Consider the following 16,938-nt stretch of genomic DNA (forward strand, 5'->3'; position numbering starts at 1 on the left):
ACACACACACACATCCAAAACAGCTGTGTTCCGAAATCATCACTCTCGATCACGGGCGTGAAGGGTTTTCGAGCCGGTTTTGTTAAACAACTTCCGATCCGAGTACGCGCTTCGGTACGCTACTTGCTACCAGCGATCGAACGAATCGGCCACAGTACGTCCCTCAGCGTTACTTCAGCGCCAGCATCCGGGTGGGTTCGTTCCTTGAGCAGCCTTGGAGCAGCACGCAGCCGGCAAGAGCACACTTCCAAATTAAATTATTGCTCTGGCCGATGCCGAAGCGAATCGAAACGACGTTGTTACGGGTGATAATGATGCTACGGCCTCGAATGGGAATAGCCATCGTGTGCTCAACCCCCCCTGAAGGGTGGCGAGGTCCAGGGTTGTTTGTTCCTCTAGTTCTTTCGAATGACCTCCCGCTGCACTTCCCGCGCGAAGGAAGTGATAATTCGTGTTTAACCTAACTCGATTCGTGTCAATAACGTTAAACCGGCGTCCGTGCTTGAACTGCGCAACACGCCACAACAGCAGAAGAAACCATCCGGCAAAAACCCGACATCCTCTTCTCTGGAGCGTCACTTTATTCGCAACGGCCGTAAGTGTGTGTGAGTTCCAGGTACGCAACTGCAAGGCTGCAAAAGGCGACAATGTGCAACGAGCTTTCTCTCTTGACCTCGAGTTGCAAATACGATGGTGGCCGCAATTTTTCACCGAGCAGATTGAGATTTAAATTGTTTTCCACGCGGTGGACGTTGGCTCCAGGGGGGCAAGGCTTCCCTTTTGTCCATGGTACGCGCACACCGTCCGTGTGCCGGTTGTTTTCTACTGATTGAATCCTTCCGATACGGTGCGCGATGAAGCGTCTGGTTCGCACAAGGATCGCAATTTAATGGCATCGCATAACTTCGGCTTGTTGGCCTTGTCTTCCTTATCCATATCGGACGCAGCGCTGGAGCAGCGTTGGAGCGTCGGTGAATAGGATTCCTGCCGGGAACGAACGGTGAACTATTTCAGCGCTGGTTGAGCAACTATTTCACCTCACCGGGGCATTTGGAGCGTCGTATCGATGATGCTCGCTATTGTTGTTTATTGGAAGCCATTTGCAGCGTTCGGCGTGCACAGGGGGCGGCTCGCTGAATAGCGTGGTTCTTTCCAATTATCAACCTCTTCTGCACCGGGCTGAAAGGCTCACTTTAATTAGAGCAGCAAGGCAAAAATTGATGCAGCCTCGCAGCACCGTCCGGGTGCCATTTATTGTGGAAATAAATACGCCCGCTTGTTAGTCGAAATTGAACTGAGGTCGCAGCTCCATTTGCTTGAGTGAACGACCGTGTGTGTCTATTCGGCGCTATGCTACCCATCCCGTGGGATGCATTTATGCGGTAGTGTGCTTTCACTTCCTTTCACAGGCTTCCTAAAAGAGGAAGTCGAATGTTTTTTTTACGATCATTGCGGGAACAAAACAAAAAAATCATTGGAACTCACTTTGGTACGGTGCAGTGGTAATAATTCAGATAATAGTCGGGGTTATTGGGAGGAACCCCAGCCGAAACTTAAACCACCGGGAACAGATGTTTCGGCCGAAATGTCAAAGCACCACATCAGCTAATCGGCAGTAATCGACCTGACAATCGAATCGCGTCGCGTCAAACGGTGCGTGACCCATGCCGCGAACTGTTGCAATGCGTGCATGGGCGTAAAATTTACTTATCTGCGGAACGCCACAGTTTTGCTTTGGGGGGTTTGTGTGCATACGTGTGTTTGTGTGTTTTTGTTTTGTTTATTGGAGTGTTATTGTGCGTTGTCCCGTAGAGAGCAATGCACAATACTGAAAGCTGGCTCGAAGCGAGTATGACGGGTGGAAAGCGCAAAAAAGGCAGTTTGGGACCTGATATGTTCGTTTCAAATCGAATAGAATTTTAGAATTATTTTGGCACTCATAGACGAGGTAGAATAGAGTGGTTAACAAGATAACAAGGTTCACAATACGAATGATACGTGACGAGACAGTTCGTCTATGTGAGTGGAGTAGTAATGGTACGTTGAATGATTTAAAATCTTAAAATTAGTTAGACTTGCCTATGAAGGTATGTTTGTAAAAAAATAATACAAAAAATGTGTTTCAAAACAGTGCAACAACTGCCAAAAGGCCTGAAACTTGTTTGAAATTGAATTCCAGTGTACTAACATTGTAACGCTTCCCGAATTTTTAAACGCCTGAAGGTATGCAATTGATATTTGGAGTGAACCTTGCATAAATTAGCGATGTTTGAGATGTTGTGATGTATTGCATACTTTTAGGCGTATTTATTTGCTACAGTGTAATTTTAAGGCTCACGTTCGTTAATGATTTGAGGGTTTTCACGGATTTTCTGCATATAATGTGATTATCCTACCCGACCTTTGCACGTTTATTGTGCCAGTATCAATCCCTTGGACTGTCCGATTGGTGCTGCAAAGGGGACCACATTTACAATCTTCTCATGATAAATCGCTGAAAATTATGCAATGCTATTTTCAGATTCAATTTCTGAACAGATTTCTCTTACTAATAATTTTCTACGAACCTAAATTGATCATCGTAACGAGAACTCAGCCATCATCTTTTCCTCGACCAATCAGATTAAATTCAATCATATTTCTTTGGTTTATTCGAGCAAAAGCTTCAGTCGCTGTCGCTTTTCCCCCCATTCTTCATCTCACAAAAGTCAACACTATCACCGTGCGCTGTGGAAGTTAAAACAATTTATTATCAGCATGGTGCCACCTGGGAGCTGGAACCGGGTTGTTTCGTTCCACGCTGTCCTACACCACGGTTTCGACAGCTTGCATGACCTTTACACCACCCAGTCCCCAGTGTGCGCATCGTCGCACACCGAAGGGACACACGGAATAAGGAATAAAAATCCAATCCCAAACCGGTACCGGGTCGGGTGGCTTCCATAACGCTGCCACATCGGGCGGGGGCAGTATGTTGTGAAGCTACCGGAGCGTAATGCGATACACCCAACCCAGCGCCACTCGAACTCGCTGTGTGATGTTGTTTCGTGTGACAACGGGAGTTTGTAAATATAGTCTCCCACACTTAACGGCAGCCCGGTGGCACTTGTGACGAGCACGAACGAGTTGTCACTGCCAAAAAGAGACACCCGGCAAAGGCGCGTGTCGAAGAGCGCACGGGGCGTGCGGGCGACGGGTTCGGAGCTGGGTTGAGTTGGGCACAGCGTGATACAAATCAAAAGCAACGCCAAGAAGCAATGTACAGACTCGCATGTGTGCACCGAGCAAAGCCCGAACAGAAGCGCAGCATGGGATGAACGGGGAAGGATAAGACCGCACCTTTTAAAAGACGCTTTGTGCAACGATGCAGCAGCTAAATCCTGCCAGCCCACCAACCAGCCCGCCAGCCAACTGCCATCAGTGTTACTCTCGAAGGTGGTAGATTTTTGTAAATGTAGACAACTCTTCCCCCACCGTACCATACGCTTCCGTGCCCTCGACGCTGTTCCATTCCGCATTCTACTTATGGTAAGAGATGGAACAGCACATTGGGGACGAGCAAAAAAGCGTAATAATAAAAAGAAGAGTAAAACGAGCGACCCCGAAAAACGAAGAATGCTCCGCATCCATTATGCAGAGAGTAAGTACTTTCCAACCCCGGTTTCCTGCTGCTAAGGATGTTGTGTGTTCACGGTGTGCCGGAGGGGGGGTTTTCCTCTGCAGTGGTTGCACATCGGGCAAGATCCTTAAGCATCGCCGCACCCTGCGTCAGTACCGGGAGGCTTCGTCACAGGTAGGTTATTACTGCCGGCTGGATTACTGCGAATAGTTCCAGCGACGGTATGTGGCACAAGCGACGGCTAAGCTATCTGACGCATTCTTCTCGCCGAGTGTGTTGTTTTGTGTTGGGAAAGCTGGGAAGTGATGAAAGCTTTTCACAATTTTCTATTAATTAGAGCTCTGTTTGGGTATTGGGAATGAAAAGGATTGAAAGACCGAGCAATATTGAAGGCAAATGGGTTTGTCGATGTGTACAGTATTGTATTAATGTGTCTGTTTTATGGTTCATTGATTGGAAATACTGTTTGTCGCTGTTGATATAAAGGTTGTAGTTGGGTTGAAATTTGCTACAAAAAATTAAATAAAAAAAACCAATTGCACAATATTGCTCAAAAGCATTTTTTGTTTGTTTAAACATTGCATACCCTTAGGCGTTCTTTTACTGCTGCCCTGAAGAGTGTAATGTAAATTATTGAAGTTCGCTTTTTAAAAATTGCTGAACTGTAGGATATTTGTTTCGCATATTGAATTTAAAAGGTAATTTAACGGTAAATATTTAAGAAAATACATACTTTACCACAAAAGGAAAATCCTGGATTAGAAAGCTATCTGAAGGTTGTCATAGCTCCTTCAATTTTTTTCATGCAACTGATTAGACTATAGTTTCTTCAAATTAAAATAATTATTTCATAATTACCTACTCCATGGAATACATAGATAATGGACGTTATCCTCCCAATCGACAGTTATTACATAAAACGCCTAAAGTTATGCTTCTTGCACGAAACAAACGCTTTAGCATTTCTGCCAAGTCAGCTGCAAATGAAGCAATAGATATGTAGAAGGTATATTTTCTCATCTTTATCTCCAGAAGCTTCAGAAAATGTAATCAAAAATGCTACCGGATTACTCTCACAAAGCACGGGGAAAGATTTCATAACTAACAATCTTAACATCGTCCTCCCCCCACACACAAAAAACCCAATCTATTGGCCACAAGTACCGTAATGATGGTAAAATAGCTTGTATACCCAATTTCGCACCCTTCGGTTGATCCAATAAAATGTAGCAGACCTTAACAAATTAGGCGCTTAAAACTTATCACTCTTGCATGGGCTCGTCGTGTTCGCGTGTGCTCTTGTGTATTTTTTTCCTCTCCTGTTGTTGGTGTGTATTTTGGGGTGGAAAATTAGAAAATTAATATTAAAAAAAGAAAGCCTCCCCCCCCCCCTCCCTCGAAGACCGAAACCCACAATCGACTCGGGCCACTGTAAAGCAGCCCGAACGCAAACACGATTTATCCTGCTGGAGGATAAACCACAGGCTTTGGGGTTTGGTTGAGAGGCTGGCATTTTTATTTTGCTTCGTTTGCTTCTGCTTTACCCCGGCGCCTCTCTCGGCAAGCCCTTCGGCATAGCCCGGAACGGTACGGAAATGAAACTTATCCAAGCGTCGAGCGCTGCCAGTGGAAAGTGGCAAAAGTTTATCAATAAATTTAATTTACTTCCTCATCAATATGTTCCTTCCTCGCACGACGGGTTCGGAGGCAAGACATAAGTGGCAAAATAGGGCGCACTCGGGTGAAACCGCGACCTGCCTTTTGTGGGCAAGCGGCGCCCTTTTGCACGGCTGGTGGCACGAGCGTTCCGCACCCGGGTAGCGTAAAAGTGAAACTTAAAGATAACGCGTTTGCATTCATTTTCATTCGTTTGCTTTTTGGACGCGCTTCCCGTTAGCTTAGCACTGCGCTAAAAGCATTCTGTGGTTCCCGGGGCTGCCGGTAGGTTCTAGAGTTCATGGTTCTTCTGTCGGTGCTGTCTCGCAAGTCTTTCCAGACCTTTGCCCCCTTCCCCACGGCATCACTAGGCGCGGGTCGTGTGTCTTGCGACGATTTGTGACCCGGGTGTGGAAAAGTTTTATTAAATTTCGTCGCAAAAATAAATCATTTCCCGACCGCCGTTTGCCAAACCATGCCATGGGCCTGGGTCGGGTTTTGCGGGTGGGAAAAGTGCAGCAAGATTGTGGTTGTCTAGTAGGTGCGCATCCACGGTGGGTTCTAGATTAAATTAAAATTATGATGAGCATGATAAGCGCGGCGTAAGAAACTTCCACCACCACACTTGACCCGCTTCGCCTCGCCTTCCCGAAGGTCCAGGATTGATGATTTAAAATTGAAATAGAAAATTAATTTACAGCAGCACAAAATTAATGTAAAATCTTGCTCGGGTTCCAATAACTGGGCTGGCAAGTGTTAACGGACGCTTCGAGGATCATCTCGGTTGAGAGAAGAATGCAAAACCGGCGGCAGATCTTTTTTATGCTTAAGCGAGCTCATTAAAATCTCATTACTATCGTGATGATGATGAATAGAAGAATGAGGTGAGATTGAAAGGTTCTTCTCTTTTCTATCAAACGTCAAAATGTGCATAGACAATTTATAATTTAGCGTTTTTACTGGTTGTAAAGTTAAGACTGGCTCACGAAAAAAATTCAGCGAACTTAAAGATCCAATAACTGTCAAATTGAAAATAGCATGTATTGCCTTCGATTTTGACAGCTGTCAAAAATGACACTTTGTAGTTTGAATTACATCCAGCGATGTTTTCAAGCATCAGCAGCAGCAGCATAGCTTAAGTGTTAAGCAATTTGCTCTCTCTCCTCCATCCATCAGTGTTCCGGAGGATGAATTTATTTCCAATGTGTCGAGACCCTTCTATCACGAGACTCCACTCCATGCAGTCGCGAGAAGGAACACACCGAAACACCGTGGCACAAAAACAAAAACGCACACGAAAAAACAGGTTAAGCGAAGAACTTTAAATGATGTGTCAACAATCTGGGCCTCGCATTCAAATCGCGAGACGTGAAAGAACAACAAAATAAGGCTAAACTTTTGCACGCGGCACAAGTTCAGCAACATGGTACAACCTCACCGACACATATACAGCGAGAGCGAGAGAGAATGGAATGTGAGGTAGCGTTTAGGTGGGGAGCTCGAAAGTGTTGGAAAAGTAAACTCATCAATTAAAAAAGAGGCACGAGTTACGGAAAGAATTTCGCCCTCCTCCCACCCACCCAATTTCCTTCCGCCATCCCACTTCATTTCATGGGTGGAAAAACGTGCGGGACAAAATGAGCTTTGCACGGTGGAGGAGCCTTTTGCTCCGATCCACGGGAGAAACCTCCGGAAAAGCTGGTACCGTTCCCTGCCGAACGAGGCCAAACCCCTGGCCGGTAGCCTGACTGACGTATTGGAGCAAGTTCGGTAAATCGTTTGCCCTTTTTTTAACCCTCAATTTGCTTTCTGCCTCTCTCTCTCTCTCTCTCTCTCTCCCTCTCCCGCCACACCATTTCCTATCGACCCGTTTTTCCCCGCCAAAGCAAACTCGTTAGGCGATTTTTGATGCTTTGTCCCCCCCCCCAACCCCAAAAACTTCTAGATCTAGTTTCTAGCCGCGGGATCACTATGGATTGTTAAAATGTACACTTATGCGCCGCACTCGCTCACCTCACCGTGTCCGTGGCTTCGAGGGTCTTGAAACATCGTTATACAAGTGTCACTACCGTCGACCGACGCCACGGTCGACTACGGCAGCAGGCGGGAGCAGTGGCGCTGAGACTACTGATTCATTCGCCGCCACCACCGACGCCGCTAGGGAAACTTGTTCGAGCGGAGTTTTATCATCGTTGTCAAAAATGCTGCCCCGAAGTTCACAGTCCCGGCCTGACATTAGATGGCGCTCTGTCTGTCTCGAGCAACCCTTGGCGGAGAAGGAAGGAAGATCAAGGCGCGACGAGTCTGCTTCGGGAGCAGGAGCAGATATCACTTTTTATTTTGCTCCACACTAACGCTCTCCGTTCATTTTTATGGTTTTCTGCATTTTCTGATGGGCCAACTTTCCCGATGAACTTCACAACTGAACTTTGGAGAAAATCCGGGTCCGGGTGAACCTCGGTAGGTCGCATTGGGGAAGGGGAGGGGGGGATGTTTTTTTTCCAATCCTGTTTTTGTTCCGTCTGTCCCGCATTAGCCGGTATTGTCGCTCGATACTCGTTTGAGTTTGCATGAGAAAACACACCCACACGCAGCCACACACACACACGCGAACATTCTTTCGCAAATTAACTCACTCAACCACCAGGCGCCTCCATTGTGCTGGTGGCGTTCCGGAGGGGAATCGCACCGGACGACTCGGGGTCGTCATTATCTTCATCTCTAGATGAAGTGATGTCCCTTTCGGGTCGTTTCCGTTTCCATATCGGTCGCGCAGATAGGACGAGCGAGCGAGAGCATGCAACAACTGCACGCTTCTGGGGAAATTTGAATTTCACCAGATAAAGATGCGATAAATGATAAACTTTTGTAATTATATTAAACAAATTCAGCCGAAAACAAAACGTCAATCGGCGAGTGTGTGGGCGCGACCAAGTTCGCGTTGGATCCGTTGCCGTCGAGACGGTACTTTGGTGGTGGTGGTTTGCTAACGTACCGGCGGGCCAGACAGTCAGTAGCGTTGGCTGACGACGGCGACTGTAGGGACGAAGTTTTCGTGCGAAATGTCACACACACGGTACACGGGTGAGAATGTCGTGCATACATCGGCACGCTGAATCTACGGTGCGAGAAGACGACCCCGTTTCGGTGACGATCATCTCCTGCCCGGGCAGGTCCGATTTTGGGTGAGTTTATTAAATTTTAAAGTGCAACTTCTACTTTCGCTAGTCTAGAGTTACCGACATCCCAAGCCCTAGCCCATCCCCGGAAAACCACAAAACCTTTATTGAGCGCGGTAGATTTCGACAGCGTGGGCCGTACAAATGGACCCGGAACCTTGGTGGGTACACCGAACATCCTATCCATTGGGGGAAACTATTCAAAAACGGCCTCCACCGCCCGTTAGACGAAGTTGACAGTCGTCGTAACTTTACACCGTGGGTTTGTTTAATGAACTACTTTTGTCGGTTGGGTCGGAGTTTTTCGCTTCTTTTTCTTTGCGTTCTCGGTACCGAGGGCCGTTCGTTCTCAAGCAGAGACAACAGAGCGAGTGAGGCCGGTTGAAGATGAAACGAGCCCTCTAGAACGCGCCTGGCAGCGGCAGCAAGAGCAAAACTAAAGCAAAAGGAAATGATAAGAATTTCCGCGGCATACCAGCGACAGCCTTTTGACGCCTGTTGCGTTCCGAGAAGTGATTTTCACGGGCGGGAGATGAAGGGAAACTTTAATAATGTTAAATTTATAATGTTGCACATCTATCATCTGCTGAATGGAAAACTAAAATGGTGCAGCACAAGATGGTTCATTGTTTTTGCTGCTTGATGCCGCATTAAATGTTGCAAGGTTTATTTATAGCATGAGAAATGGTTAGATTGGTAGTTACGTTACGTGGCAAAATGGTATTTAATTAAAAGGAAAAGGCTCTTAGCAGTACCAAGAAGATGGAAATTAAAACAGAGCTATAAACAAAATGAGGAATCTTTCGAAACATTTGAGAAGGTGTCGTCACCAGATGATTCTGTTGAAATCAACAGCATTCTATGGAATCAAACAATTAAGAAGGCTTCATAAAATTGTTTTTGGAAAAACAATTACAGATTGTATGGCAAGAATAATGCATTAAAACGTGAAATGCGCCTAACAGAATGCAATCATTGTATAATGGACGTAATAGCTTCCAGGAAAATAAGCCGTCAGAAAGACAATTTAAAGTGCATAACCTGTTATTGGGCAGAAAGAATGCGTTGCATACCTTCAGGCGGAAGTATTGCGTTCAAATTTCCAATGGAAGCAAAGAAATAAAACACCGCTTTGATTGTAGTTTTGAATCGATTTTAATCGCTTTTAAATGTAATTTCCCTACACTAACCCTCTTTTTCTACTTTCACCGATTGAAACTAATGAAAAAAACAGCAATACCCTTGATAAAAATGTAAGTATTACAGCAACTTACAACTGATTGCGCCCGATGGTGCGATAAATTTGCCTTTCGATACATGTCGCAGCACGGCGCGGGGTAATATTCGGTTCATTCCACCCATCCCCCGCCTTAATGTGTGTGAGCCTGTGGATTAAGGCACTGGTGAAATGTGTCAGTCGCAGGGGTTGTAATAATTTATCAGCGACCACCGCTGTCGCCCGGCGCTGCACTGTCAATAAGCTGCTCGACAGTGTCGCTGCCAGCTAAAAGCAATCATTATCGACGCTACGATCGCGCACCATATATGGGTTATGCATGTGGCATTTCCCTATTTCAGCGAACGGCGCAATGAATATCGCATGGCGCTGTGCGGGCACGTCCTTTGAATGCAATCGGGGCCGTCGTGTTAATGAACATGACCTAGATAGAGCGATGGATGAACCGTTACGGCCGGTGGGGATTGAGTTTCCAATCGGAAATAGTTAACTAACCGCTGCGCAAAGCCCCACTACACTGTCACCCGATGCCCGATGGATAATGGGCAGCTCACAATCTAACCATTGCATTGCATTCCTTTTAAGGATTGGCCGCGTGTTGCGTCATTGTCCGTGCACTGTTCCAGCCGATTTCCCTGCCCAGCCTGTGGGCCAGTGCTCGTGGTGTTTGAATAAAACATGCAGCGGACCAGTCCGTTGGTGGCCGATAGCGACGGATGCCTGAGTGCAGAATGCATAAAAGTAATCTGCATAATGTAGCCCGCGCTTGCAACGATTGAATGACCATCGAAGCTCAAATTGTCGAGCTGTCCCGATCCGTTCGGCCAGAAGCGCCCGTTGATGGTTCGATGGAAAGGCGTCGTTTTTTCTCTCTAATGTTAGCGTCCCGTGTCCGTCTCTCTCTCTCTTTATTTCGATTCCCGCTTGTCCCTGAAGCAGAGTCGCATTGATTGAACCAACCAACCTTGAAAACCTGCGTCCACAACTCCGAGGTCTAACTAGCTAACGAGGATGGTCCTTGAAAAGCATCACACTAATCAATCGAATGGCTGGGCTATTTGTGGATACGAACTGAACATCGCATCCAGCGGACGATGAGCTCGATTCGATTCCCATTCCCAGTTGTTCTTTTATCTTCGCAACCCATCCCTCTGCCAGCTCCATTAACAGCAACTCAACGGAAAGTTAAACCTCACAGCATAATCACTGTTAAGCAGCTGGCCGAGCAACCGTGGCTAGATCGCTGCTGACCGGGAATGGGGCCACGCTTCCTGGCCGGCCTTTTGTTTCCCAGCTCCGGCATTCGGAGCGCTCCGGACACGTTGGGAAAGACTGAGAAAGATTCACGGTTCGCCTGCCACCCACTAAATAAGTCTACCGGACAAGATTTATATCAATCCCGAACAAACGTCCTACGGGCTTCGCAGCAAACTCCAGCGAAAGTGCAGCAGCAAAGGCACTGTGGCATATGAAATAAAACTTCCCCACCGGGAACCATAATTTCTCTCCGGTTGTATAATTCACTGTGAAATGTTGATTTAATCATTTGCATAGGAATGCAGCCGAACCGTACGGCTCGCTCGGTTGCTTTGATTTCCGGTACGCTTTTCGGACGGACTGCTGCACGTTGCCCGTTGGTCGATCGGGCGTTTGCTGGTTCCGGTTCGGTGAGCACTGTTATTTAACGTCCGATGTGCAACTAAAGATGGAGCAGCACTGCGCGTACCACCCTACCAGAGCACCGGCAGAGATGGGAGAAATAACAATTTGTTGAGCTGTCAAATGCTGGCCGGTGATGGGAGGCAAGATGTCAGAACTGGTTATGCCGGTGGTTCTTGGGATGAATATTTCTATCAATTGTTGCGTCTAACAGCTAACGGGTTTGATAGGTGATTTCATCTCGCAGCCTTTCTATGCATAGGAAAAGCTTTACTTTGTGTGCAAGTTTGATAGCACAGTTTCAAGAAAAAGCATGCCGATACACGCCTGGAGGTATGCAATTTGGTGACAGTAGGTGCATTAATACAACTTCGAAGATGCTATAACAGGTTCTCGACGGTTAAAATTTTCTTTAAATATCGTTCTGTTAGGGTAATCATTAAACAAAATCATTAAACGGGTATTGAATTTTGCCTAAAGTTGGTACATTATCCTAGACAACTTTACGTTATTCATCGACGTTTGGCATAGTATCTGACATGGCCATTCTATGTTCAATTTTCAAAAATACTAACCAACTAAGAGTATTGACGTTTAAATGTCACAAGTCCATTTCACGAAACTTGTATTCGTCAAGTGAGAAGCAAGGTCGACGAGATTACAGTGAGTTGAGCGTGAGTGACATTCATTTAAAGATTTTCAATAGGGCGAAATATTCTGGAATCAACTCTGTCTCTTACATTCATTGGAATTACAATAGAAACGATTTTATATAGTGCAAAAAATATTCGAAAATACCGAGAATGTTCAATATGGCCTAACCAATATCCAGCGATGATTTAATGAGTGTTAGTAATTGCATTGATTTAGGCGAATAACTGAATATGTTTCGATGTCGAATAATTTCTGTTTTAAAACGCCTACATTTATGCAATTCATTGTCTGTTTTGCTGTAGATAATAGTTGATTTAAGACACCCGCCTAGATAAAACGAACCGTCATCTAATTTTAACAAACTCGCATCGCTTGTTGATGTGTTAATTGCCTGCTTGTTCGCCGAACGTGTGGAATGTAATGTGAAACTCATGCAATCACATTTTGATTGTCCGTTCATAATAGCTACACGACTCTCTCTCTCTCTCTCTTCCTTCATTGCACCAACACATTCCCCCAAAATCCAATAAATAGCGCACCCTTTCCGTCGCCGATCCACAACTTGCTACGTCATTGTTCAACAGGTAATTTCCTCCGGTTTCGGTCACCTTAGCGCAGCCGGTAAGAACATTCAGAACCTGACAGTGCAGGAACGAGCAAAATGGAAGCATAAGAAAGCGGTTACCCTCCTTATGGATCCTTTCACCGAGGCAATCATGCATCGGTCCAACTGTCCCCGTTCTTGGGACGTTCTTGAAATTCCTCGAAGCCAATCACGCATGAAGTTAATTTTCGCTGCGGGAGCGTAGCTTCAAGCGGGAAAGCGTCGACTGCAGGCCGGTTCGTACACAGTTTGCAGAAGGCATGTTTTGAAGATGCCGCTCACGGGTCCGGTACTTGACAGTGCTTCTCGACCAGAGCCACCGTCAGATGCACGACGGAGCGTAACAGATCCACCGAGCAGCCGCTTGTTGTTGTGAGGGCCTCTCTTGCCTTGCATTTCTTTTTTCGGTTTTTCGGGCGTTCTAATTAACTAATAGGCACTTACCCGGTCCCGGTGTTTGCGCACGGTGTCTCTGGCAGATGCACGATGCTGAAACGACGACTTCCACGAATTCTGGTTGGCCCGATTTTTTCTTTCCACTTTTGCTGCTGCTTCTTGGTACGTTGGTGTTTTTTTCTTGTTTCTTCTTCCTTTCGCTCACAATTACACTCGAGCACGGGATGGCAATCCTCGTCACTGTTTAGCTTGGCATGTTCGTGAAGCCATCCTAACCTTGCTCTCTGCCGGAAAGCACAAGGTTGAGTGGACGCTTATTTGTTCCGCACGGCGCTGGGTGGTTCGGGCTAGAGCAATCGATTGGACCCTGGTTTGGTAAAGGTGGAGAAGGTGTTTTTAATTACTTAGAACATTTTCGCTCTATTGTCACCTTCAATCTGTCAAGCTGGGTGGCACTAAGAATAAAATGTCAAGTTCGATTCCTGGATCCGTGGACAAACAACGGTCAAGTGATTGTTTTTTTTTTGTGGAGTCTTTTCGAAACGAAACACAGGATCTTGTGTAAATCCCGTCAGGATAAAATGTAAGCAGACCGGATTTTCACTTTACTATCGCTACGCTACATCATTCAGGAGGAGGAAACGGTTTCCACAACTGTCCAGACAATGTCGTTTTTTATGTGGGTCACATTAAAAACAACCACAGTGGCGAAGGCTTGGATTGCAGCCGAAAAGCGATTCAAATGGATCATATTTTAGTGGCTGGCAAGGGAAGCGACTCTACCGAGCGACACATTTAATGCCCAGCGGAAAGAGTGCCACCGAGCCCGAGTTGGACCCGTCGGATGGTAGCGAAAGTGTGGTTGAGTGGCTTGTTTTTACTACCAGTGCCGTCGTTAGTTTTTGGCTGGTGGCGACACTTTTAATGCTGGCAAAATGGGAGAGAGCAGAATTCGAAAGGATGGTCCATCGATTGTAACGTGGCTAGGGGCGTGCTACTCTGGGATGTGCAGTCTACCAACGCCCCTGAGCCCTCCAACAACGCCTCCATGCCCATCCACGACCACGATGGTCGTTGTCTGGCAGCGTTGGTGATGTGCAAGAAAATGCTACTCTTGAAGCAAAACAGGGACGAACGATTCCCCAACGGTCGGTGCCTTAGTTTTTGTTTCTGTTTTTGTGTTTGTTGCCCCAACAACGCCTTCATTTCCAACGCGCTTTTCTTTATGCTTCCTGCTCGTTCGCTCAACTATCTCCCCTGATGCCAAAACTGGAAGCAGGCCCGTTACTTAAAAGCAACTCCAACCCATCCCCCCCCCCCCCACCAAAACCTCGTAAAACTCCACTCCACTAGCCTTCTAGCCCGCGTAGGAGATCAAGTTTTCGACGCCTTAATCTATTCGTTCGCCAGCCCGAGACGGCCATCCTTTCGGACCTCGTTCCCGAAGAATGGAGAAACGACATTAGTTTTGTGTTAGCGTGCCGAGTTCTTGTGGGTGTTTTTTTGTTCTGTTTTGTTCTACGCTTGTTATTCGTTGTTGATTTCCTTTGTTGGAATTTTGTTTTGATTCAGATGCCGTTCATTTCATCGCTTTTCTTCGTTGGACGTTGGAGCAGCTCACACGACCTCAGCAGGCTTAGCTCCTCATTCGGTTGTCCCGACTGCTTGGCCCCAAAAACAAGCCCTCTTCCTGCCTTTTTTCTTCCGAGCTTTCCGAAAACATCCGGTCGTCCGACTGGACTGACAGTCGCGGAAACAAATTCACATATTTATTATGCTCCACTTTGTTCTCTTTGGCAGAAGGGCCTCACAGCCATATTCCGGACGTGTGGACGGGCATGTTAAGAAATTGGACAAACTTTCCAAACAACCCACCCGAAACCACCCTCTCAGCTCAGCCTGGTGTAGATGGTGTTGATGGGGTTTGCCGAGTGTCTTAAGTCTGCTGCGGCAGGACGACAGCAGTGCGTGAGTCCCCCGTGCTTATCGGTTTCCAATAAAATACACTACGTAACGACTCCACTAGCGCTTGGAGTTTGGAAAAGTGCAAAGAGGCAGCATCAGGGAAAACCCAAAGCATGGAAAGTGTCCCGCTAACCTCCGAAAGCAGGAGATAATCACGAGACCCAAATTCGGGTCGCCAGGAGTAAAGGAAACGTCCGACGACAAACTTCCGTATCCCCTGGCGACGTTCATGTTGGCGCCTACTATGTCTTGTGGAAAAGTTATTGGGAGGTCGTTTTCGTCTTATCTGCCTCTTCTTCGGGCCGTTCGTTGTTCGACCTCCCAAATATTGACCAATAAAGGTCCTCGGAAGCTTTTTTTTTGTTTTTCCGAAGCTTGCCACATTTTTCTGGGGCAAAATTTGGAACGTGCCGGAATTCGTAGGGTCGACAACACAGTTGGACCGACAACAACAACTGTGCTAAATGGGAATTATTCAACTGTTTGTCTCGATCGGAACTCTTCAGCGGGCGACCATACGGAATAACGCGACCATCACAAACAAGCGTTTCCGATTCCGAGATATTGAGGACAAAGCGAGGAGCGCGTTACAGCCTCATTTCCGGTCGCGTCAAGAAACAATAACACACGGTGGGCAACACAAACGAACAGTACACACAAAAAAAAAGATCGGTCGTCCACACCAAAAAACACACACTGTCACAGGAGTTCCACTTTCATGCATACACACTCACTCGCGTTCACTCTCGCACGAGGGTTCGGGTCACGCCGATTGTCCTTCCGAAAAATTTTCCACCCCTTGGTGCGCATTCACGAGAGCGAGTTGGCGACGGGGGGAGGCAAGAAATTAGAATTGGCACGAAAGCCTTTCCTTCACCGTGGTTCACCGATTCTTTCCCGACACTTACTACGAATCTAGTGCCCGGCGGAACTCCTGACACCGGGGAAAACCTGGGAGCAGCAGCTGCGACACGGCTGGTAGAGTCGCGAATGTCGATTGTTTGACAGCCGTTTAGCACTCAGGCACCAACTACTGTGCTGCTTGCCACTCGCTATCGAACCGACCGTACGAACCGAGACCGCTTAACTGAGAATCGTCCTGCCGATGGCGCTCCATTTTAAGGCTCTACGACCACGCTTGTTCGTCTGGTGTGGTAGTGTGTGCGCTGCCTTCCACTGCTTCCCAACAACAAACACAGAAAGGCCGATGGAATGCTTGCTTCGTGTTTCTCTTCTATCCGCGCGTATGTGCTTGTGTATTGGTATGGTTCCCCCACACGCACCAACACATTCAAACACTTTACAGATGTACTAACGCACAAAACACGTCAGTCAACAAAGAAATCGCTTCGTGGTGTTAGTGGTGTTAGGCTACCAACCAAATTCACCACACCTGTCAAACTGACCATATGTCAAAGTGTTACGAACATCGGCCGTGGTGAGTGTGCGCAGCTAGTATTTTGGTACAAAAATAAATAAATGAAATTTTTCGGGCTCTCGCACACACTCTCTCACTTTCCCTCTTTCTCTCTCGCTCTCTGTCACTGATACGAGCACGAGGACATACATTCTCTTTCGATATTTCTGTTTGTTTCCCGTACCGTATGTTTTGACATTTTGGCATTGCTTTGCGGGAACCACTGGCACACAGTCGCACACACACACACACACATAGAGACACATCGATTTACACGCACCATGCCAGGGCCGTTTTCGGGGCTTGTGTTTTGATTCCACGCTTTCGTTCGGATGCACGTTTGGCTGCTTCCGTCGTCGTTTTTTTTCCCTCCCTGACCAAAACAACCAAAACCGCAAGCGATGGAGGCGCCTGGTGGTTAGTGTCACTGCTTGCGGATATGGCTGTGTGTGTGCGTTTTATTCTGCGCTCTTGCGGCATTTGCATGAGGGAAATGCAATGAAGTACAGTTTGTTTTGCTCCATTTATTGGCCGTTTGTTGGCAGTATGGAA

The 16,938-nt window shown here is 46.9% G+C and overlaps 1 protein-coding gene across 2 annotated transcripts in view; it reads right to left on the bottom strand.

Annotated features, from left to right (window-relative positions):
* The window catches only part of LOC118504986, a 70,857-nt gene extending 54,801 nt beyond the window's left edge, over positions 1 to 16,056 (bottom strand). For both annotated transcript variants that reach the window (XM_036040148.1, XM_036040146.1), the window contains exons 1-2: positions 15,878 to 16,056; positions 13,053 to 13,371 (exon numbers count right to left, since the gene is read on the bottom strand). The gene's annotated coding sequence lies outside the window, so the exon portion shown is untranslated. The remainder of the gene's footprint in view (positions 1 to 13,052; positions 13,372 to 15,877) is intronic.
* Positions 16,057 to 16,938: the final 882 nt, after the last annotated feature.

Source organism: Anopheles stephensi, chromosome 2 (assembly GCF_013141755.1).
Source record: "Anopheles stephensi strain Indian chromosome 2, UCI_ANSTEP_V1.0, whole genome shotgun sequence".
Classification (NCBI taxonomy): Eukaryota; Metazoa; Arthropoda; class Insecta; order Diptera; family Culicidae; genus Anopheles; species Anopheles stephensi.